This window comes from Hemicordylus capensis, chromosome 1 (assembly GCF_027244095.1).
Source record: "Hemicordylus capensis ecotype Gifberg chromosome 1, rHemCap1.1.pri, whole genome shotgun sequence".
Taxonomy (NCBI): domain Eukaryota; kingdom Metazoa; phylum Chordata; class Lepidosauria; order Squamata; family Cordylidae; genus Hemicordylus; species Hemicordylus capensis.
The window spans coordinates 5,125,262-5,150,695 of NC_069657.1; the positions used below are offsets into that span (position 1 = coordinate 5,125,262).

Genomic DNA, 25,434 nt, shown 5'->3' on the forward strand with positions numbered 1-25,434 from the left:
GTGTTCCTATAAGTCAACTGTTGCACAGGGGCCCTGGTAAGGGAAATTTGTATCTTTATGGACCACTTCTCTCACACACAAACACACACACACACACTTCCCCTAGCCTGCTCCACAACAGAGTAGCCTGGTGGAAGAAGCTGGGCCCAAACTGGGCCACTAGCCTCCCCTATCCAGGTCTCAGTTATACAAGCCAGGTCGGCTCCCTCATCCATGGTCAAGGCATGGATGATTTTGGTCTTATTCTGAACCGACCTGGCATTGCAAAGGAGTGAGGCTAGGTTCTGTGGGTAGTTGGAACTGCTCCCCGAAGCCAGAGAGCTGACAGGGCAGCCGGAAGTGGAAACAGTCACTCAATTACCAGTTTCCCTGCCCCTGCGACGACCAGCTGCTCTGCCAATGCCAGCTATTCTATTCCCCACCACAACAGTAATAGATGCCCCAGAGCTGCCAGATGCACTCCGCGCATCATCCTTCCTAACAGAACCCAAACACATGACAACAAAAGGCCTGGCGGAACCCAATAAAAGGAGCACTAACAATATTCAACCCAGATCTCCAACCACACCTTAACACCCCGACCCCGACCCCAGTCCCACAGCGAAGGCCCGGCACCAAAGGCCAGCCCCCTTTGGCGGCCGCCTACAGGTGGGCCTCCGGCATGCCTTCCTGCAATATATGCTCCCAAGAGCTCCAGAAATCTCCCCTCTCACGAGAGATCTCTGGTCCTTAGGGACAGGTGGAACAAGTCAAGCGCCAGGCAGAAGGCACAGGTGGAATAGGAGAGCAATCAGACTGCCCCAAGCTGGTTCTTCCAGAGGTCTGGGGTTGCAAAAACAAACCTCAAGCGAGACAGGAATGCGCAGGCAGGGTGTTCGTCAGGAGAGGTCAGGGAGCGGACAGAATCTACCCCGCTTCCTCTCTTCACCCTCTCTGACTTCCAAGCCTGGAAGTTCTATGCTAATGACCTCCAGCTTTGACGACTGTAATGCATTCGACGTGGGGCTGCCTTTGTACATAGTTCGGAAATTGCAATTGGTACAGCAGCCAGGTTGGTCTGTGGGAGAACCCGAAGGGACTATATAACACTGATTCTGAAAGAATTGCTCTGGCTGCCGATATGTTTCCAAGCAAAATACAAAGTGCTGGTCATTTCCTATAAAGCCCAGAATGGCTTAGGTCCAGGCCAAGTACTTAAGAGACCACCACCTTTATCATGAACCCTGCCGCCTATTAAGATCATCTCAGGAGGTCCAGTTACAGTTGCCTCCAGTTCATCTTGTGGCGACTCATGGCCGGGCCTTTTTTGTGTCTGCCCCGGGGCTTTGGAATGCACTCCCTGTCAATATGCTTCTCCATCTCTGATTGTTTTAAAAAAGAAACACCATTAAAACACCCTTGTTTTCCTCAGGCTTTTGATTAAAATTAATTTTAAACTGTGTTTATCCTGTGAAATTATTTTAATTGTTTCACTCTGAATTGTTTTTATTCTGTGAAAGTGTGTTCTTGCTTTTTACATGTAGATGTAATTTGGATTGTGTACAGTGCCTAGAGATGCCACTTCACTCCAAAATGCATGGAGTTTATTTTCAACCACAATAATAGAAGCCCAGTTAGAATGTATACCAAAAAGGAGGAAAGGTACTACGAAGTCCAAGAGGACGCCAGCATGCCTGACAAGTAAAGTCAGGGAAGCTATATAGGGGAAGACAACTTCCTTCCAAAATGGGAAAGCCTGCCTAAATGAAGAGAACAGAAAGGAACACAAACTCTAGCAAAAGAAATGCAAGGTGACAATGATGGAGGTGAAAAGATAGTTTGAGGAGCATATAGCTAAAAGCATCAAGGGGGATAGCAAAAACTACATCAAATACATCAGAAGCAGGAAACCTGCCAGGGAGGTGGTTGGACTGCTAGATGAGGGAGTGAAAGGGATTATTAAGGAGGATGTGGAGATTGCAGAGAAGCTAAACGCGTTCTGTGTGGTCTCTGTTTCCCACACATGGGGCTTCGGTGCCTGCGCAGGGCCAGGAGGATTGGAAAGTAGCCAATGTGACATGGATTTTCAAAAAAGGATGGGGGGGTGGTGGTCCAGGAAGTTACAGGCTGGTTAGATTAATGTCTGTTCCGGGCAAATTGATAGGAAGAATTCTCAATGAAGGGAAGTAAGAAGTGGTTTCAGTGCTTCTCAATTTATTCATAAATGATCTACAAGCTGGAGTAAGCAGTGAGGTGGCCATATTTGAAGATGACAACAAACTATTTAGGGTAGTGAAATCTACAACAGATTGTGAGGAGCTCCAAAGGGATCTCTCCCAACTGGGAGAGTGGGCAACAAAATGGCAAATGTGGTTCAGTGTTACCAAGTGTAAAGTGATGCATATTGGCAGGGGGATGACCCAACTTCACATGTATGCTGATGAGGTCTGAGCTTTTGGTGACTGACCAAGAGAGGGATCTTGGGGTTGTGGTGGACAGCTTGTTGAAAGTATTGACTCAATGTGTGGCAGTTGTGAAAAAGGCCAATTCCATGCTTGGAATCATTAGGAAGTGATTCTAATGCCCTTATACAAAACTATGGTCCCGTCACATTTGGATTACTGTATAGAGTTCTGGTCAGCATACCTCAGAAAAGACATCATAGAACTGGAGAAGGTGCAGAAGAGGGCAACCAAGATTGCCAAGGGCTTAGAGCATCTTCCTTATGAGGCAAGGCTACAACACTTGTTGCTTTTTAGTTTAGAAAAAAGATGACTGAGGGGTGACATGCTTGACTAGGTAGACCTTGGGCCTGATCCAGCAGGGCTGTTCTTATGTATATATCAGGCAGTATATAAATATAAATAAATAAATAAATAAATACAGATCCACATGTGTGTACCCCATTTTGTTTTTTTAAAATGGGACAAAGAACAAATGGGCAGCGATGTCTACAGAATATTAACCAGTTACAATCTGATGTACTTGTAGGTTTACGCAGCATGATTTGTGAGGGGCCCTGTTCGCAGCCACTGACCAACTTGGGCATATCAGGGGCACGGGGACAGAATCCTAAGCCACGCCCAGGGGCGTAACTACCATTAGGCAAGGGGAGGCAGTCGTCTTGGGGCCCCACAGCCTCGAGGGGCCCCCCAGAGGCACATCACATGACTTCCCACCCACCCATGTTGCACCCCCTATGAATTATGTTGAGTCTCTTGGAGATTGGCAGGAGCAGAGAGTACAAAAACTAGATTCAATGTGAACTAGATATTCACCGTATTCATAATGGGGATGTGAGTGTGAGTGCACAATATATTGTGAAGTGTGTTTGTGTGTGTATATCAGCGAGGGGCCCATTTTAAAATCTTGTCTCTGGGCCCCCTCCAACCTTGCTATGCCCCTGGCCACGCTCCCTGCGTCTGATGTCAGATGCAAGGGGTGGGGCAACCAACATCTCCCCACCACCCTTCCTACCTTCTCCTTGGGCAGCGGCTGCCCCCAACTATCTGGCTGCCCCTGCCCTGCCGCCACTTCTTATCTTGGCCTCTGGGATGTGGGGGGTGAGCCGCGAGCAGGCCCCCCCCCATGGCGGCAGCAGGCGATGTGGCTGGTGGGCCTCTCTGGCTGCCCTGTGCGCCTGCGCAGTTTGAATATGGATGTTGTATGCCCATGTTGTCATGGGCATGGGATGGCCATAGATGAACTGTGCAAGTGGGCAGTTTGGCCAGAGAGGCTTGCCAGCCACAGCACCTGTCGCTGCTGTCATGGGTGTGTGTGTGTGTGTGTGTGGCCTGCCCCGCTCGGCTCACCCCCCACCCCCCGGAGGCCAAGATAAGCAGTTGTGGGGCAGGGGCAGCAGCAGGGCAGTGGTGGGGCAGCCTGCTTGGGGGCCCTCTGGGCCCAGAGACATTTGCCCCTGCTTGTCCAATGGCTGCTACACCCATGCAGGGACAGTATCTCTTAAGCAGGTAACTGTCCTTAGTTGCAGGGCATGGAACTGCGGGCAGAGTCGGGCCTTTGAGACTGGTGTGGATCACCAGGTTGCCACCGTGTGGAGAGCGTTCCTGAAGGCCTGGAGGGTGCCCCAGAGAGGGTTCTAGCTCAGTGACACACCCAGCCCAGGCGTTGCCTGCGCAAAGTCCAGCCTTCAATCACTGCCATCCTGAGGTTAAAAGGAACTGAAGCAGCCGGTCTGGGGCAAGTCTTCGTCTGAGAGGCCATCTATGCTGACAGACAAAGATATTTCCCCAGACTGGCTGCTTCAGTTCCTTACCCTCAGGATGCCAGTCAAATCCTGGCAGCAGTCACCAAGCCCACTGTTCTGATGCAGTATACGCAGAGCTGCTCCGACACCCCTGGACTTTGGGGCAGAAGTCCAGGCCCTCCACACACCCTGGGCCCCCCAAATCTTCTTTAGTCTGTTCTGGGTGGTGTGGTTTGTGCTCTCAAGAACCCACGTGTTAAAAAGTGATGCTTAACTTGCAGCAGGGGGGCCTCCAAAAGCCTTTAGGTCCAAGGTCCCAAAATCACCTAGGTGCACCTCTGAGTATAAGGCAACTCCATAAGTTCCTCTAAGGCTCGTTTGTGGCAAGTCCAGCGGCAGAGAGGGAATGCATTTGGAAAACAGGATGGAACGAATACTGAGAATGCTTGTTTGGCTCACCCACCCACTGGTTTTATTTTGCATATTAACCTGCCCACATTGAGCAGATTTGTGGTCATAAAAAAGGGCTAGTGAGCAAATCAGATGCCTCGTTTGGCCCAGCAGGGCATTGGTACGCTGTCTTGTCTGGATTCGGTGTTAAGTTGGCTTGAAGTTGCCTTCATTCAGTCTTCAACTCAGGCCGAGAGACTAAAAAAAACACAAAGTCCAAACAAAATATGACAGGCTTTGTCTCACCAGAGTAGTTGTCCAGTTTTTCCCATCCAGGAGGAGGCAGTGTAGGACAACAGAATACTCATTCATCTCTCTCAAACTGCCTACAACTTTTTGGAAAAGTAGGCATATTCATTACTACAAATGTCTATTGATTTTATACCAGCTTAAATATATTTAATTGTTTTTAGGCAGCCTAGAAGCAAATGAGACTTGTTCAGATATACAGCAGCTTTCATTGTGGCTGGCTGAACACCATAGCACCAGCTCCAGCTAGCATTGATCTGGAGTATAATCTTGCCTCGTGCCCCATAATACGTACAACCACTATAACTGGAGTGAATCAGAGTAGCTGTGTTGAATTCTGCATTACACCACACCAGTCAGCGGCAGTTGTATCCCCTGGTGCCCCTTGCTTTGTGGTGTCCTAGGCAGCTGTCTAGTCTGCCTGTGTGAGAGGAGAGGAGAACTGGTCTTGTGGTAGCCAGCATGACTTGTCCCCTAAGCTAAGCAGGGTCCACCCTGGTTGTATTTGAATGGGAGACTAGAAGTGTGAGCACTGGAAGAGATTCCCCTCAGGGGATGGAGCCACTCTGGGAAGAGCAGGAGGTTTCAAGTTCCCTCTCTGGCAGCATCTCCAAGATAGGGCTGAGAGAATCTCCTGCCTACAATTTTGGAGATGCTTCTGCCAGTCTGTGTAGACAATACTGATCTAGATAGACCAAGGGTCGGACTCAGTATGTGGCAGCTTCTTATAATATTTGTATGTGTGGAAGGAGGCCTGACCTTGCCCTGGCCAGTGTTTTGGTGCCTGAGTCTGCCAAAGGGTGAGCTCATGGGCCTGCTTGTAGGACTTTGTCTCCCAAAACCCAGAGCAGCCGCCAAACTGACAAGGGGCCCTTTGTCTCTTTGGTTCCTCTCCCTTTGGACTCCAAGGAATTTAAACCAGTTTGAGTGAGTCTGTCTCTGGCAGATTTCCTACAGAGACTGCAACATCAAAGGGCGTGCATGATTTGCTGTAAACATTGCTTGCAGACCTATAGACTCGCTTTTGTGATTATTTTTCTTCTGCTAGCCTCTCCCTTCCTCTTAACTGCCTGTCCCCTCCACCACTGTCTAAACATGAATTGTGGCAGTAACTGTTTTTTTGCTAACAGTTGTAAAATCCCACATGTGTGGAGAGTGGTGCATTAAAATGATGGGGTTTTCATGTCCAGTAGTGGCTCGTCCTAATGAGCCTGGTTGGAGGGAGGCACCAAAGAAGGCAGTTCCGGTTGCTCCTCTATCCCCCACCCTGCCCAAAGGCTTCAGCCTGCCTGCAGGCTGGCCATTCATCTGGCAGAGCGGTATGGTTAACTGTGCAGCTCTACCTGATGGATGATCAGCCTGCAGGCAGCACAGCTCTCAGGTGAGACAGAGAGAGAGGAGCAACCCAAGCTGTTGGGAAGCAGAGGCAGCTGTGTCTCCTTGGGCACCTCCTTGGCTTATTAGGACGAGCCACTCCTGTTCATGTAACAGAAATGGATTAAGGACCATCTGGATGGCAATCTGAGCAGTGCCAGTGCTTGTACTAGACTTACCTGTGAGCGCACAGGTGCCTTTTAAGGGTGTGGCCTGAAGAAAGCCTCTTCCTCATGCCCTCAATGAGGACTGGCAGAATCAAGCTGTAACCTGTGGGAAAGAAGATACCTTAGTGGAGATGGAGAGTAGCACAGAGAGAAATTTTTCTCCCTCTCTCCCATAACACTAGAACCTGGGGTCATCCCATGAAACTGATTGTCAGGAAATTTAGGACCAGCAAACGGAAGTACTTTTTCGCACAATGCATAATCAACGTGTGGAACTCTCTGCCACAAGATGTGGTGACAGCCAACAACCTGGATGACTTTAAGAAGGGTTTGGATAACTTCATAGAGGAGAGGTCTATCAACTGTGGGCCTCTGAGTACCAGTTGCAGGGGAGTAACAGCAGGAGGGAGGGCATGCCCTCAATGCCTGCCTGTGGGCTTCCAGCGGCATCTGGTGGGCCACTGTGCGAAACAGGATGCTGTACTAGATGGGCTTCCTTGGGCCTGATCCAGCAGGGCTGATGTTATGTTCACTGTATGGAGATCAGTGGTTTGTGTGACTGAGGATCCCATAGGTTCCTCAGAAGCTTATCCTCTTTCTTAATGAGAAAATTAGGAAAGGCAGACAACTCCCCTGAAAGACAGCTGGCCCATCACTCCTGAGTTTTCCCTGCAACATGATCTAGAAGCTTCCACAGCACTTCCAGGTTCCTCATTGGCTTCTTCCTGATAAAGCACACGTCTTCAGGCATTCTCAACCTTGGTCCCCTTGATGATCTGGACTACAACTCCCATCATCCCCTGACTTAAAGGCTGAAGCCTTTGGCTACTGCAGCTGGGGATGATAGGAGTTTGTAGTCCAGCAACATCTGGAGAAGCAAGGCCGTGAACCCCCCAGCATATTTGTTCCATCTGATAACCTGCTGCCACCTGGTTGGATTTAGTTTGAATTTTAATTTTGCTGCGTTTAATGATCTTGGGTGCATGGAGGATTTTAAAAGCCGTGTACAAATTCTATAAATAAATGTGCAAGGCAAGTGTCCTCTGAAGTGTCCTGCTTTCAAATAGAAAGTTTGAAAGCTGCTGCCGTGACAGGGCCCTAGGAGAGGTATCTGTTTGCTAGCCCAGTCAGTGCCTCGGGGAAAACATCGGCATGTTTACTGAATGGAAATGTCAGATGTCCCAAGTCTGTGGACGCAGCCGTGAGCAGCGGCCCGTCACTCTTTCCATGCTGTCCTCTGCCAACCCAAATTGCTGCGACCTGCTCACAGGCGCGGTGGTGGAAGCTGGTGGCTGCTCCCAGCGCTGGACCCAGCCGCCTGCCCTTCACAATTCCAATGCCTTCCCAGTGGCTCAGGGACAGCTACCACCAGGCAGTTGCGGTCTGGAGTTGGAGTTGTGCGAGAGCCACACTGTGAAACGGGACGTGAGATGGAGGATATACCTGGCAGTGCCACCATTAACAGCACCCAGAAAGTTAAAATCTATTTCCGAAGGCACAGACACCACCAGGAAGTTTTCCACACGGGGCTTTTAAAGCCCTTTAACTCGCATGTCCTCCAGAATGGAGGGTGTGTGTTAACATATTGGCCAGATGTTCCTGCAAGTTATCAGGGAGCGGTTCACACACAATTTGGGTTTTTCACTGCACGTTAAGAGTGTAGCCCGATTTATATCCAGGGTAAAAAAATCCACTTCTTGTGTCGGTTTTTTGGGACAACTTTGAGTTCACAGTAAAGCCTCCCAGGAAACTCGTGGAAAAGCCTGCTGTGTGTAAACCTAACTATGTACACCGCTCTGGGCTCCTTGGAGGAAGAGCTGCATATAAATGTAAATAAATAATACATACATAAATAAGTCCCTGGCAGCAACAGATCTATTTCAGGAAGTAACAAAGCACTATTGCATGTTGCAGACCCTCCAATATTTCACAGACAAATATTGGGACATGCTTGTAGCACACAAATTCTCACGCCAAAGATCACTTTGCAGCCTCCCCTCTCCCTGCCATCTCGGTGTTCCCCTTGTTGAAGGCTCCCTTCTGCCTACTTTGTGCTATTTTCCATTTTTAAAAAGAGTTTAATTACTTTATATTCTACAACAAATCACAACTTGGGGTGGGGATGTATAAACAGGAATATGCATATATCTACATATTGAAATAACGTCCCAGAGAAAACTATCATAACATATCTAAATAATTAATCAAATACCACCATGTACACACACACACACACACACACCCCTGTGAAAATACTCCGATTACCTCCAATAATTATAGCTAAAAAGCATGGCAAATATATTTAAAATAAAATTAAATAAGTTACTTTATGCTATTTTCATTCCCTCTGCAATAGATTGTCCAGTACTAATTTCAAAGCCTAGAAAGTGTGTGTGTTCTTTAGGTGTTTTTCGGATGCACTGGAAAGACGTTGCCTTACAATTTGTTGTCAGCAGGTCAAAATGTCCTGCAGCAGCTGCTATTTGTGAAGACAGACTGTGCACAGGATGACGCCCTTCGTATTCATGTGCACACATTGATATACAAGTGTGCAAAGTCAAGAGACACCCTTCTCCACTCCCTACGCCACCCCCAACTTTAACTTCCAGACCGGGGCGGCGCAAGGTACCCCAAAGATCCGGGCCCTGGGCCCACAGCCCGCCCCCCCCCCGCTTTGATAATTCCACTCATCCATGCATGGCCCCTTCACTGAATAATGACACCTGCCTCCTCCCCAAAGCAAAACAGGGGAAACAAGGGCTGCATTGGGGGGCTAAAGTGTCTGTCTTGTTCCTGGCACAGCACATTTTAGGGAGGAGACGGAGACAAGAAGTGATTGTTGCTGCAGCATAAGTGACACCCCCCCCGGAAAAGAGGTGGCTGATGATATTTGGGGCTCTGAGCTGTTCATTGGGGGTGCGAGCCCTCCCTGTGGGCCACCCGCTCATGACAACTGTGCGTCCAGAGATACTGGGGAGGGATGGAACCGTGAGAGACAGCAGCAGCAGCAAATGAACAAGGCACACACACACACACACCCCGCCACAAGAAAATAAGGGGCTAAATGTTGGACAGCGACGAACCAGGGACGAAGACCAGGAACTAAAGCCCAGCAGCATGTCTGAATGTATGGGGAATTCCTTGGGCCACGTCTGTCTGCACTCAGGGAGTGGCCATGGAGCCCTGAAGTTGTGCCCTCCTCCAGGCCTGCAGGCTAAGGGGGTGCCACAGTCTCAGGGCTGCGGCTGCTGCTCTGTTGCTTCTGCCAAGAGCCGGGCAAACGGGGACAGCCCGGCTGGGGCCAAGGACTCCGTCCAAGGCAATTCCATGGTGGTGAGAGCAGGCTCCTCCTCGCAAGCCCCTCGGGGTGGCCACTAACATCGCCTGCCTTCTTGGCTAATTGAATGACACCATTGTGTGTCCTTCCCTTCCCATTGTTACAGTCTTGGCAGCAGCAGCAGGGGGTGACCGGGAGGAGGGAGGGGCGGGCCACGGCAGCAAGGCCCAACCACTGCAGCTGGGTTGTGTCTGCACAAAAGGGGGGAAACAGGCTGCTCTTCCTGGGGAGGAGAGGAGAGGAGAAAGCAGACGAGGGCTTTGGGAAGCTGCGCGTGGGGAGTCAAGGCGGAGGACATCTGAAAGGAACCCCCAACATGACAGTTCTCTTCCCAGGACAAGGCGGTGGGCACTGTTCCCTCTAACAGGGATTCCCAGATGTTGCTGACTATAACTCCCAGAATCCCCAGCTTCAATGGCCTTGGGCTAGGGATTATGGGAGTTGTAGTCCACCAAATCTGGGAATCCCTGTTAGAGGGAACACACGGCAGGGCTGGGGGGAACCTCCAAAAACTCAGATATTGGCTCCTCCTCTGTCATCCACCCCATCCCTAACACCTAGCCCAAGGATTCTCATCACTCTGGGGATGATGGGAGTTGTAGTTCAACAACATTTGGGGACCCAAGATTAAGAACCCCTGCTCTAAATTAAAAATTCCCAAAGACGTCTGCCTTTCCTTATAGGGAAGGTGCTCCAACCTTTTGCTAATTTTCATGGGCTTTTTCTGCACTTTCCGCAGCAATCAGATCCCCTTTTTGAGATAGGGGCCACCAGAACGGAATACAAAGGTCCAGAATCATGGGTTTATGCAGCATTACAATGCCCACGTTCCCCAGCAAGCCTTTGCCTCCCCCCACTCAGTCCCTGCTCGTGACGGAAACGAACCCCAAAGATGCACGACTTTGCCTCTTTGCTGGCTGCTACCTTTGCCTCCTCTTTACTGTCCTCCTCTTGCTGCGTCGTTCCCGCTGTCCCAACGGCTGTACTACTAACTCCCTTGCTGCCCCCTTTTCCTAGAGTCCCCTCACCAATTCCCTCTTGCCATTGGCTCAGCTTTCTCACCCTCCGCTGGAATGAAGCCTACATGAAGCCAGAGCCTCTCTCCTTGTTGCCAGTCCTTCCTTGCTGTCTGTCTTTGCCTCCCTGCTCCTCTGCCTGGCATTGGTTTCTCCCCACTGTTGAGATTCAACTTGTAAGCTCCTTGCGGGCAGCTGGGGACTGTCATTTGCTCACCTTACTTGCAAAGTACCACTAGTAGCATAGAAATCGCAGCAGCAGCAGCAGTAATTAACAACGCACTGTGCGGCAGCACAGTTTTGAGATATCTTAAAGGGTTTTTAAAAACATGCATGTATAGTAATCCACATTTTAGACTGTAAACTTCTCAGGGCAGGGAACTGTCTCTTATGCTCTGTAAAATGCCATAGGCATGGATGGTGCTGTAATAGACATCCTAATAATAATGCTCCTGTACAGCTCCTGGCCATTTCAGTGGGGCTCGTGCAGAACTTCCGGGAGTATTGAAACTGCAAGGGTCAGATGATGGGTCTCCCTGCTGTGCTCCTGCCCTTAAGGACATCCCAAATGGCTGCAGGAATTTGGGTTTCACCTCTCGCATGCATGCTTGTCATTTTCAAGCTGAGGAAGCAGGCACCAGGGGTCCAGCCAGAGGAAAAACTTGAGGTGCAACATCTCACTTAAATTGTTTTTTGTGGAGAGGAAAGACACTTTTGGGGTGAAAGATGGGTTATTGGATTTGGTGGGGGGGGAGCTCAGTAAAATGAGGGGGCTGCTTAGGGGTGGGACATATGCACCCCTGCAGGTGGGCATAGTCAAAAACGTTGTTTGTGGGAAATCATGACAAGCCCTTTTTACAGTCCACAGTCCCTGTCATGTCACATCACCCACCAAGGCACTTTCCAGACTAGCTGCTCAACAGCAGCAAAATGCCTCCATTCAGGAAAGTCGCACTGGAAACATAAACCGCAGAGGGAGCAGTCTCGTGGAAACTAACAACCCGAAAAAACCAGCAACTTCCTTACGCCAGATATACAACGCCCAAGCTCTATATTGCAGCGATTAAATTCGAAACAAGGCATCGGAAATGTGAGCGGCACCCTGCTGTCCATGTAGGGACTGCGGTGTCACAATGCAGGAAGCATGGAAGCACACTTCCGAGATATGGTGTGACCCCGTTGCAGGGCCTGATCTGGAAAGAGCCGAAGAGAAGTTAAGATGATGCTGTACTAACTAAACTCTGCTCAGGGGCTGGGAAGCATCTTCCCCTCTGCTGCAATCATCAGTATGTACAGCATTGAAACACCGGCCTAGAAACAGAGTCTGTGAGAGTTTCCTCATTTCCTGAGCCTGTGCTGTGTCAGACATCATGTACGGCTTCTTTGTCATAGGCGGGAAACAATGAGATCCTTTGAACACGGCACATATGCTCTGTGCGGGGCATTGCATATCTCTTGGCCACGGCCTCCCTCCCAGGCTGAGCAGATTGCAAGCCTGCAAGAACAGACTCTCTTGTTCATGCACAAACACACACATGCACAAGCCCACTCACAACACATGGTCTGCAGTGATGTCAAATGTGAGTGCTTATGCGTCAGACAGGAGAGCTAGATTGGTGTTGTAGCGGTGCAGGGTCTTAGCTGGGCAGTCTGGAGGCAATGCCCAGTTCATCCCAACTGAGACCAAACCTAAGTGTGTGTAACTGAACTTTTAATTATTTATTTGTCGTTAATCTTTTTATACCACTGTTCATTAAAACAATCTCAAACAAGATAAGACTATAAAGGTTACACAATAAACATATTAACTTGGAATATAAAAATACAGATCTAATTAAAAATTAAAAAAAAAACATATACAATGAGACTATAAAATACAGAGCGGCAGCAACAAAAAACAGCCATAAAAGTCTGGGTAAAAAGACTTGCTTTCTAAAAACTGTGATGGAGGCTGAGGAGCGGGTACATTCCAAAGTCTGAGAGCATTCCCGAGTCTGGGGGTCGTAACTGAGAAGGCCCTGTCCCGCATGCACGACAGCTGAGCCTCCCTCATTGTCGGCACCCAGAGCAGAGCCCCCTCCAATGACCTTGTCAAGCGGGCAGAAATCCTTGGGAGCAGGCGGTCCCTCAGGAATCCTGGGCCCAGACCGTTAAGGGCGTTGAAGATCAAGACCAGCACCTTGAATGGGACCCGGAAACACACTGGCAGCCCATGAAGCTGTTTCCAAATGTAACATTCTTAGCCCATTTATCCTCCCAGCTTTCTTCCCCAGCGTGCCTTTGTTGGCTCCACTGTGCCAAATGTTAGATTGTAAGCTCTTGGGGGCTGGGACTTGTAATCTTGTTCTTATCCTGCTAAATGCCGTGACCATTGATGGCACTATATAGTTAATGGTGTGTGTGTGGGCGGGGGGGGGGCAGCATCCTTCACCTTGCTGGTCGGGAAGTGGTATAATGGTGTCTCCACTGCACATCCTTGATTGATTGATTGATTGATTGTTCAGTTTTTATACCGCCTTTCAATAAGGCATCCCAAGGTAGTTTGCAAAAGTTAAAACACAACACTCCCTAAAAAGAACATTTAAAACCCTCAAGCCAATTAAACAGTAGAAACCATAAACTACCAAAGACAACAACCAGCATAAAAAAGGCAAACAGAAGCAGGAGAGCTGAGAGCGGTTATCCCTCGGATGAGCTCGTGCCGAGGCAGTGACATCATTACGTGATGTCATTATAATGCAGCCAGCAAAGGGAAGCAAGCCGGGTTTGGCAGGGAATGGAGGCCGTGGTGGGCAACCAGCAGTGGTGGCCGCGGGTGAGTGAGTGGAAGCCAACAGTGGGCGGGGCCCTGGCCGCAGTAGTGGTGGCCCACCAAAAATGCTAGACATGGGCCACTGCTGCCAACGCTGTTAGGCCACCACTGCCTTTCTTCAGCACTCCTAGGACAAGAGTTCTCCTTCCTTTCCTACCAACATGCTAGCTGCCTTCTCCCTAGAAAACGCTGCAGGAAGCTGTCACCTGAGAGGGCTGTCTCACAAACTGACAAGCATTTTTTGTTGACTTGTCTGCATTTCCAGCCACATTAATATGCCTTGCTGTTGACTGACACCACTTCCTTTTGCTGCTGAAAACACAGAGCCGTGTGTGGTGGAGACAGCCCAGCGGCGAAAGGAATCCACGGCAGGTACTTGGCCTAGCACAGCGGCTGCAGGCTTCCCTAATCACCTTGGATGACTACACAAAAAGACCTTGAGGAGGCGTCTTTAATCAGTGCTCGACAGAAAACCCAGCAAACACGCCAGTCAAAAACTGCATTGCTTCAAATGTGGCCTGAACAGGTTGCGTTTGCTCCATTTCATTTTTTGCTGGTATCTTTGCTATCATGTTCCAGGGCACTTTTCAGACTGAACCCTGCAACGGGGTCACGTCATATCTCGGAAGGGTGCTTCCACACTTCTTGTGTTGTGACACTGCAGTCCCTACGTAGACAGCGGGGTGCTGTTCACATTGCCAACGCCTTGTTTCAATTTTAATCGCTGCGATATAGAGGTAGGACGTCGAATATCTGGGGTAAGGAAGTTGCTGTTTTTTCGGGTTGTTAGTTTCCACGAGACTGCTCCCCCTGCTGTTAACGTTTTCAGTGTGACTTTCCTGAACGGAGGCATTTTGCTGCTGTTGAGCAGCTAGTCTGGAAAGCGCCTGGGCTGGCCTATGCATGGGAGTGCTCTCCTTAGGCTGTGGTCTGTGGCATGGCCATTAGTGGGGGGCGCTGGACACCAGTGGGCAATAACTTGGCACTTTATGCCACGTATCTGGAGTATACCCTAAAAACACAATAAAAGATAAAGCAGATAAAAGCAGAACAGCAGGCAGAATTAAAACAAGATGATTGTTTTATTCACTCACTCTCAGGCCTCAGTGAGTAGTTCCAACCGACCTCAGGACATAAGAACAGCCCTTCTGGATCAGACTCAAGACTCATCTAGTCCAGCATCCTGTTTCACACAGCGGCCCACCAGATGCCTCTGGGGAACCCACAGGCAAGAGCTGAGGACATGCCCTCTCTCCTGCCATTGCTCCCCTGCAACTGGTACTCAGAGGCATCCTGCCTTTCGGGCTGGAGGTGGCCTGTAGCCCTCCGACTAGTAGCCGTTGATAAACCTCTCCTCCATGAAGTTACCCAAACCCCTCTTAAAGCCATCCTGGTTGTTGGCTGTCATCACATCTTGTGGCAGAGAATTCCACAAGGGGATAATGCATTGTGTGAAAAAGTACTTCTGTTTGTTGGTCCTAAATTTCCCAGCAGTCAATTTCATGGGATGACCCCTGGTTCTAGTGTTATGTGAGAGGGAGAAGAATTTCTTTCTTTCCACTTTCTCCACACCATGCATGATTTTATAGACCTCTATCATGTTTTCCCACAGTCATCATTTTTCCAAACTAAATAGCCCCAGGTGTTGTAGCCTTGCCTCATAAAGAAGGTACCTTAGGCAAGATTTTACTTTGCAGAAGCCATGCTGGTTCTCCCTCAGCAGGGCCTGTTCTTCTGTGTGCTTTATAATTTTATTCTTGAGCATGCTTTTCATCAATTTGCCTGGAGCAGACGTTAAGCTAACGTTACTGGATTTAAGTATAGTCTTCCTCCACTCTCTGGCCACTTCAGCTCCTGTAGCTGTTCAGTGTACCATGGAGCAGTTTTAAAGAGGAATGGAGAAGACACTTAGGGGCGATAGTGTCTACTGCCCTGGTAAACTCCCTATTCCAGGTCTCCACCAGGGCATCAACAGAATCACCGCCAGAACCAACTCTGAAACCCTCTAAGACCTCTTGGAATGCTACAGGATCCAACAGCCTCCTTGGGTAGACCATCCTAATAGGTCCTGCACCCCGAAGAGGTGGGTTGTGACCACGAACCCAAGAGTGGTCCATCCATGGCAATGGAGACACTCTAGGAGTCTCCACCCACAGAACAGCACCCTGATCTGAGCAAAAGACCAAATTGAGAGTGTTACCAGCAGTGTGTGTTGGCCCTGTGACCAATTGGGACAGGCCCATAGTTGTCATGGCGGCTATGAACTCCCAAGCTGCACCAGACAAGCCAGTCCCAACGTGAACACTGAAATCACCTGACACCAAAAGCCTGGGCGACTCCAACACCAACTCCGCAACCAGCTCCGTCAGGTCAGTCAGGGACTCCATTGGGCAACAGGGTGATCGGCACACCAATAGAATCCCCAGTCTATCCCGAGTCCCCAGGCCAGGTTACAAACACTCAATATGGCCCAGTTCTCCCCCCCCTACCTTTTATTGCTATAAGGTTACAGTATATAAACATAATCAAGGATGAAAATAATTTATTTATAGTTAAATTTCTATACTGTCTTTCATTAAAATCATCTCAAGGCTTTCATTAAAACAATCTCAATCTCTTCTCCAACACAGGAGAAGAGAGAGAAAAAGGATTTTTTTTAAAAAAACAACCACCTTCAAGGTTATGTTTCAAATTACGAACAGTTCATTGAAGTTCAACCAAATTGCTAAGAATTCTTCTTCTTTACCTTGGCAATGAAAAAACCCCAGTTCATGCAGACAAAGAACACATATCAGTAAGTAATCCAAAACTGTCATTCAGGAGTAAATTTGTCCTTCCAGTATTGTATTATAATCCTTTTGGCAACACCCCAAGCATGGAGAATCCACAGTTATTGATGTACAGTGGTGTTAGATTCCATATGCTGGGGATATACCCCAGCAAAATATGAACGTCTTTAACGGACAATTGTAACTGCAATGTCATATTGACTACGTTATGAATTTCAGACCAAAAACAGTGCAATAACTGGACAGGACCAAACCATATATGTATTATTATTTTATTTTATTTTATTTTATTAATTATTTATCAAATTTGTACACCACCCCAAACTTTTGTCTCTGGGCAGTTTACAATAGCATAAAACCAGTTAAAAACATATACAAAAAAGTTAAAACAATTTAACAATTGAAAAACAAACAAACCAGAAATTCAAACCCAAAAAATTTAGGAAGCTGAGAAAGCTTGGGCGAAAAGATGGGTTTTCAGGTGTTTTTTGAAAATTGCCAAAGATGGAGAGGATCACATCTCAGCAGGGAGCGTATTCCACGATCTCGGGGCAGCGACCAAGAAGGCCCGTCTCTGTGTAGCCACCAAATGAGTTGGCGGTAACTGGAGATGGACCTCCTCAGATGACCCCAATGGGTGGTGGGGCTCATAATGAAGAAGATGCTCTCTTAGATACCCAGGGCCTAAGCCGTTTAGGGCTTTATAAGTTATAACTAGCACTTTGTATTTTGTCCAGAAACCTGCTGGCAGCCAGTGTAGCTCCATCAGTAAAGGCATAATGTGGTCTCTCCAAGATGACCCAGAGACCAACCTGGCTGCCGCATTCTGAACCAACGGAAGTTTCCGGACTATGTACAAAGGCAGCCCCACGCAGAGCACATTACAGAAGTCAAGTCTGGAGGTTACCAAAGGGGTAACGAGGTAAACATTCCCTTGTACAAATTACACCTCCAACATATAGCAGTCTGCACCATCCTTTATTAAACATTCTCTGAGTAGTCCAATAGACACGGTATACAAGTTTCTGTTGTATTTGCCGCATTTTAAGATCTAAAAAGGCATGTTTCATTGCCTTCAATGTGACCTGCCATTGGGTATTCAAGATCATTATTCCAAAGATCTCAGATATAAGATCTTGCCCAATATGGTCCCGTTCTCTCACAGGGATTCTGGTAAGGGAAATGTTATTCCAATGGATCACAGCCATTCCACACACACACACACAACCGCCTCCCTTCCCTTAACTTGGTCCACCACAGAGAACCCAGCAGGGAGGAGCTGAGCCCATACGGGGCCGGTAGCCTACCCCATGAGTACCTCCGTCTTGTTTGGATTCAGTTTCAATTTATTATCCCTCATCCAGTCCGTTACTGCCTGTAGGCAGGAATTTAGGAACGTTATGCCTTTTCCTTATGGTGATGTCATGGAGAAATAGATTTGGGTGTCATCAGCATATTGATAACAACCTGCTCCAAATCTCCTGATGTTCTCACCCAGTGGTTTCATGTAGATGTTAAAAAGCAGCAGAGATAGGATGGAGCCTTGAGGGACCAATGTTCCCTATAACAGGGATTCCCATATGTTGCTGACTACAACTCCCATAATCCCCAGCCAAAGGTCATTGCAGCTGGGGATCCTGGGACTTGTAGTGAACAACATCTGGGAATCCCTCTTAGAGGAACAGTGTGAGGGACACCATACAATAGCTCTCATTTCAGAGAGCAACTATCTCCTAGCGACACCATCTAGAATCTACCCAAGAGATTGGAATGGGACCACTGCAAAGCAGAACCACCTTCAAATGATCCAGAAGGATACCATTGTTGATTGTATCGAAAGTCACAGAGAGGTCCAAAAGAACCAACGGAGTCACACTCCCTCTGTCCATTCCTTGGTAGAGATCATCCAACAGGCTGACCAAGGCGGTCTCCACCCCATAGCCAGCTCTAAAGCCAGTTTGAAATGGATCTAGATAATCAATATCTTCCAAAACTCCTTGGAGTTGATCGCTGTCACCATCTCAGTTACCTTGCCCACCCAAGGGAGGTTGGCGACGGGCCTATAATTATCCATCACTGAGGGCTCTAGGGCAGGCTTCTGAAGTAGAGGTCTCACAATTGCTTCCTTCAAACATGGAAGCATCCTGGCCTCCCTCAGGAAGGCATTTGTGATGTCAGCTAGGCCATCTGTAACAGCCTCCCTGCTAGATGTTATAAGCCATGTTGGGCATGGAGCCAAAGGACAGTTCGAACAGCTCCAAGGAGCTTGTCCACATCCTCTGGAGTTACGAACGGAAACTAATCCATTCTAACTGAACCAGAAGAATTACTGACACCTCTGCAATTGACCCTGCCATAACCATGGAGTCCAAGTCAGCTTGAATGTGAGAGATTTTATCTGCAAAAGAAGTTGTTAGAAGCCTCACAGTGGGAGGTTGAAAAATCCAAATCTAAGTTCAGAGAGGAGGGAACCGGAGCCAAACCCCTCACAACTCTGAACAACTCCGCTGGACGTGAACTTGCGGACACAATGCATGCAGAATATAATTGCTTCTTGGCTGCATGTATCGCCACAGAATAAGCCTCCAAATGGTCTTTATGTTGTGTCTTAAGAACATAAGAACAGCCCTGCTGGATCAGGCCCAAGCAGAGGCGGAGCCTGACTGCCGGCGGCCTGTGTGTGGCCACGGCAGCTGCCCTGCTGACCCCGCCTCCACGTCTGACGTCAGACGCAGTGGCTAGCCACGCCCCCGCACCTGATGCCAGACATGGGGGGGGGGCATGGTCTGGCTCCTGAACGGCGGGAGTTGGAGTTTAATTCCCAAAGGGGCCGTGTGGCCCCTTCGGGAGCTAAACTAAGGCTGGTGCTGCTTTTGCAGCGCAGCAAGGAGCGGCTCTTCTCTGCTAGGGAAGAGCCACTCCTGGCTGCGCTGCGAATGCAGCGCCAGCCTCTTAACTTCTGAAGGGGCCACGCGGCATGGTGCCAGCCTTAGTATAGCTACCAAAGGGGCCGTGCGGCCCCCACTCGGGAGCTAAACCAGCATCCCTGGGTCTGACATCAGACGCAGGGGGCGTTTCGGGGCCATGAGGCGCGGCCCCTGATTGGGTATGGCCTGGGTGCTTTGAACCCGTTGGCCCAATGGTGGCTCTGCCCCTGGGCCCAAGACCCATCTATGAGGTCATACTTTGGGGTGTGTGATAGATCTCCCTGTTCTGGATGGGGTGCTGCACTCCCCACCAAAGGAACCGGTATTTAGCTCAGGAGTGCTTCTGGACCTGGACCTCGCTCTGGATTCTCAGGTGGAGACTATGTCCAGGAGCACGTTCTATCAACTTCAGTTGATACGACAGCTATGTCCGTTCCTTGAAGACGATGATCTCAAAACTGTGGTGCGCTTTCTGCTAACCTCTAGCCTAGACTACTGCAATGCGCTCTTTGCAGTGGGCTGCCTTGTATGTAGTTCAGAAACTTCAGTTGGTCCAAAATGCAGCAGCTAGATTGGTCTCTGGGGTTTCTCAGAGAGATCATGTTATGCCTGTTTTAAAACAACGGCATTGGCTGCCAATAGGTTGCTGGACAAAACACAAAGTGCTGGTAATTACCTTTAAAGCCCTAATTGGCTTAGGACCGATTTACCTGGGAGAATGCCTCCTTCTACATGATCCCCACCGCACATTAAGGTCATCAAGAAAAGTCCGTCTCCGGATGCTGCCTGCTCATCTGGCAGTGGCTCAGGTGTGGGTCTTCTCTATAGTTGCTCCTAGGCTGTGGAATGCACGCCCTATGGACATTTGTGCTTTAACATCTTAACCAGCCTTTAAAAGAGCCCACACGACACGTTTTTTAAGCCTGGCTTTAAATGGTTTTAAATAGTTGTTTTAATACTATTGAGAGTTTAAGAACATATGAGCAGCCCAGCTGGATCAGGCCCAAGGAGGCCCATCTAGTCCAGCATCCTGTTTCACACAGTGGCCCACCAAATGCCCCTGGGAAGTCCACAGGCAAGAGATGAGGGCATGCTCTCTTTCCTGCTGTCACTCCCTCATGCTGTTTAAGTTTTAATTTGATTCCTACTCTTTCTTATGGGTGTGTGATCAGAGAGCATCCATACATAAAAACCCCATCCTCCAAAATGGTTTGTCTTGATTTATCTGTGAACCCAGTAGGGTGAAGAGCTTTTAACACAGAAGCCAGCATGTGGAGATATTTCTGACGGACACGCTCCTGCAGGCACCAGTGAATACCCAAGAGCTTGGAACTCCCTGGAAACTAATTTCCAGCAATGCACCAGAGCAAGACTTCCTCTTTCTTATGGAGGTGATTCACACTTCTTGGCTTCAGGCTTTGGGGTAAATGTTGAGTGAAGCCACTTCGAAGGACACTCGCGGCATTGAGGGAAGCAGCCCCTCCCCTCTGCTCTTGGCTTTCGTTTTCGCAGGTACACATGGCAGGCGTCAGTGTTTTCCTTCCTAGCCAATTGGGGTGGGGGGAGAGTTCCTTGCAAGGAAAGATCTGCATTTCTGAAGAGAACATGCCTCTTATCATGCGAACAATTCTACATCAGCACCTCTCCCTGTTTGCTCCAGTGTTTTCAGAAAAAGTAGCTTAAAAACAGCATATTAAAAATCTGGAAATACCTGGAGATAAGCTAGAATTTGCATCACAAAGCCTGACTTGCGTGTGAAGTGGGTCCAAAGATCTTGAAGGGATTTTGGGGTAAGTTTGGCTGGTGTGTCCCTCCCGAAGGAGATTCGGGACAGAAGCCCTGTCTGTAAAACCTCATGGTGACTGCTGGGACTCTACAGCCTCAGTTCCAGTTGATGTGTTTTAGAAAACCAAAGTAACTCCATTTTACTCAGAATACCTCACTCTAACTTAAAGTTACCCAGCCCAGCTCAGGCCAGCTCAGGGACATCACGGCCTCACATGATCAACGTCATTATCTCTCTCCACTAAATTGTATCTAAGGAAACTTGGTTCTCACAGGATTCTCACTGTTCTTTGCTGACAGTTAAGAAAACAGGATGTAACCAAATAAGGAGTGATCACCAGATGAACAATGAATCATTCGCATGCGTACTAGATACTTAGTCCACCATTTTGTTGCCACGTATACTATGTCTAGGGTATCAGCATCATTCAGATTATTTGTATAAATGTAAGATGCACCTATAACCAATTTGTAATCAGTTTGAGAGCGTAAAGCCCTCTGATTACCTGTTGCAACTGCAGTGCAATAAATTGCCTCTAATTGATTCCCACTGAGTCTGTTTGATTGGCTTAGGGCGGACCCAGGACGAACTGGAATTCACATCACATGTACAGTCCCTTCGCCAGCAAGTAAGAGCTCCCCTGAGTTCAGTGGGACTGACTCCCTAGTAAGTATATGTATAGGGTTGTTTTCTGCCTTGTGTAGACTCTGAGCAAAAGGTTGACCAAGGCCCTCAAAGAGACAAGTGGAAATGGAGTGAGGTTGGAGTCAACAAGTTTAATCACAGTCTCCCAGGACTGTGTGCATGCACGGATTCTTCACGGAAAGGATAAGTGTGTGGCTCTCTGTGTGCAGAATTCAAAACTCTGAGAACTGCCCACAGACGATCAACTACTAGAGTACCTCCTTGACCCTACCTGTTCTCCCTTCCTGCCCACTATGCCTGGAACAGTCTCCTAGAACACCTGCCTGGGGGAGTGGCCACCGCAGCTCAGAGGCCTGTTGATTCTATCTAGCAGTCTTTTATGTTTTGCTAATTAGAACTTTGTCCCAGTGGGGACACTGTAGAGAGTGTGGGTGGTGGAGTCGGAAAGGAAAGGGAGGGAAAGGAGAAGGAGCAAATGGAGTTGTTTCTGAATGGAGCTTAGTGAAAGAAACATAAGGTTCCTTTGCACTTATGAGAGAAGCAGCTATGAAACATTTGTGATGAGATTTTGAACCAGCTATGCGCTTGAGCCGGCAAAGCTTGTGGATGTTCCTGCAACCCCTTTGCATTGCATTACTGGGCCTGCATTCCTGAACTGCTTTCTATTATCGCTGCTGTTGATGGTTTCTCCAGCTTCCGGACCTGCACAACCCCGGAAGGTACTTTTTCCTGATCAACCAGGACTCTGCTGTTCCCTGGGTGCCCACTGCAGCATGGCTCAGATCCCACCACCACCTTTTTACTTGTCCACCCCAGGAGAACCTGCTCTTCCCTGGAAAACTGAAGTCCTATTTCTGCAATTATCTCCTCATCAAGACTTACTACTCGGGGATCAAGTCGCGCGACCCCAAGCGTAGCCAAATGAATCGCCAGACTTATGGACTTTGCTTTCCAGGTGGAATGTCTTCCAAGCCTTTGGAATACAACCAGGGGTGCATCTAGGTCATGTTGGTGCCCAGCCATGACCGGAGAGCGATGCTGGGCCTGCCGTTCAGCCCAGCATCTCTAACGGACTGTGAGTCACGCCTGCGCAGTTGTGAGAGCTCATCACAATCCCATGACGGGCTTGCGACGAGCTCTCACAACTGCACAGGTGCACCTTGCAGGTTGTTAGAGACACTGGGCTGAACGGCAGGCCCAGCATCGCTCTCCGGTCACTACTTCCAGAGGGGAGTGAGGGGAGGAGGACTGGGAGACTGCCACAGCCATGGAGGGAGGGAGGGAGCGTTTGGAGGCTTCCCCCAGGCGGCAAGGACCAGGCCAGATCCCCGTGGCCCGGTCCTAAGAACGCCTCTGAATACAACCGCCGATTGTTTAGCTCACCTTCCACTTGCAGGCCAAGAGGAGATTACAGAAGAAGAGGATACAGGAATAGTAATTGCGCAAAGAGCTTCATGCACTCATGGAGTGATCACATCTTCTGAGCGGAAAGCGGCCCTTGGTGCTGATCAAGTGCTACTGAACTTAAACTTCACATAACTATTGGGTGGCCCTGCAGAAACAGAGTAGCTGAATATCTTCGACCATACATGCATGTACTGTAGCAAGTGAACTGTCCCTTCTCAATGAGCTGGTGCTGAGGATTGATCATTTGGTGGTGCCAACTTTCTTACAAGAAAAAGTGATCAAAATGGCCCATGAAGGTCACCTGGGCATGTACTTGACTAAAAGGCGAATCAGAGAGGTTTTTGGTGGCCCAGTATGGACAAACGCATTGAAAATGTAATCGGGCACTGTATGGCTTATGCTATGTGTGACAAATAGCAGAAGACTTTTACCACCCCCTTGACTCCTGTAGAGTATCCCAATGGTCCCTGGGGAAAGACCTGGGCACTTTCCAGTTTAGCCACTCAACAGCGGCAAAATGCTTCCATTCAGGCAAATTGTATTCAAAACATAAATAGCAAAGTGCCCAGCAGGGGGAGCCGTCTTGCGAAAACTAACAACCCAAAATAACAGCAGCTTTTTAATACTGGGTATACGATGGGGGTCCAACATTGAGAATCCCTGCTCTAGAAGATATTCCCTACTTGCAAGAACCTCTAGTACGGGAAGATGAAGTTAGATCAGCACTCCAGTCATTACCAAGTTGGAAGGCTACAGGAATTGTTGGAATAGCTACAGAAATATATCTCTGGGCTCCTTAGAGGAAGAGCAGAATAGAAATGTAAAAATAAACAAACAAACAAATAAATGAAATGAAATGAAATGAAATATGGCAGGCAACAGAAGAAGAACCAGTCAAGGCTCTAACCAAACTTTGCCAGCAAATTTGGAGAATGACACCGTGGCCAACAAATTGGAAGAGGTCAGTCTACATACCCATGGCAAAGAAAGGAGACTTAACAGATTGTGCAAACCGTCACACAATATCTTTAATTTCACATGCTAGAAAAATAATGCTCAGGATCATCCAACGCAGATTAGAGCCCTACAGGGAAAGGGAAATGCTGGATGTTCAAGCTGGTTTCAGAAAAGGCCGAGGAACAAGATACATCATTGCTGATGCATGCTGGATAATTGAGAAAGTCAAAGAATACCAAAAAGAAGTCAATATGTGCTTTATTGACTACAGAAAAGGCTTTGATTGCGTCGACAATATCAAATTGTGGAATATCATTTTTAAAATGAACATCCCAGAACATCTTACTGTTCTCATGAGAAACCTATAAACAGGACAGGAAGCCACAGTCCAGACAGAACATGGTGATACAGTCTTGTTCCAGATTGGCAAAGGAGTAAGACAAGGCTGTATACGTTCTCCTTACTTATTCAATTTATATGCTGAACATATACTGAGGGAAGCTGGATTGGAAGAAGATGAGCGTGGTTTTAAAGTTGGAGGAAGAAACATCAATAACCTGCGCTATGCTTATTTATTTATTTATTTATTTATTTTTAGCACATTTTAATACCGCCCTAACCCAAGGTCTCAGGGCGGTTCACAACTGATGACACCACTCTGATAGCTTAGAATGCGGATGATCTGCAAGCTCTAGTAATGAAGGTCAAGGAGCACAGTGAAAAAATGGGACTACGACCAAATGTAAAGAAGACTAAACTAAGGACAATGGGCACAGCAACCAGCCTCAGAATTGATAATGAAGACATTGAAGTGGTGGATAGCATTTGCTTTTTAGGATAGACCATCAACAGTAAAGGATCCAGCAGTCAAGAAATATGCCACAGACTAGCACTTGGTAGGGTTGCAATGAAGGCCTCGGAAAGGGTATTCAGATGCCATGATGAGTTTATACCTACAAAGAGTAAAATCATTCAGACAATGGTTTTCCCTGCAATACTCTATATATGCGAAAGCTGGACCATGAAGAAGCAAGATAGAAAAAGCATTGACACTTTTGAGCTGTGGTGCTGGAGAAGACTTTTGAGGAGACCACGGACAGCCAGGAAAACAAACAAATGGATCCTAGAACAAATCAATCCAGAATTTCCACTCGAGGCACAAATGACCAGAATTTGCTTTGCATTTATCAGAATTTGGACACATGATACAAAGACCCAGCTCTCTTGAGAAGTCCATAATGCTGGGAAAAGTTGAAGGAAAGAGAAGAAGAGGACGGCCAGCAGCAAGGTGGATGGACTGGATTACAACAGCAATGAATGCACCACTGAGAG

At 48.2% G+C, this 25,434-nt stretch overlaps 1 long non-coding RNA gene across 1 annotated transcript; it reads right to left on the reverse strand.

The window, feature by feature from the left end:
* Positions 1–4,706: 4,706 nt before the first annotated feature.
* LOC128346900 (uncharacterized) lies at positions 4,707–9,780 on the reverse strand. The gene is made up of 3 exons (XR_008317281.1): positions 9,510–9,780; positions 6,439–6,529; positions 4,707–4,834 (listed from the first exon to the last, which is right to left on the reverse strand). It is a non-coding gene; the product is annotated as an uncharacterized LOC128346900 (long non-coding RNA).
* Positions 9,781–25,434: the final 15,654 nt, after the last annotated feature.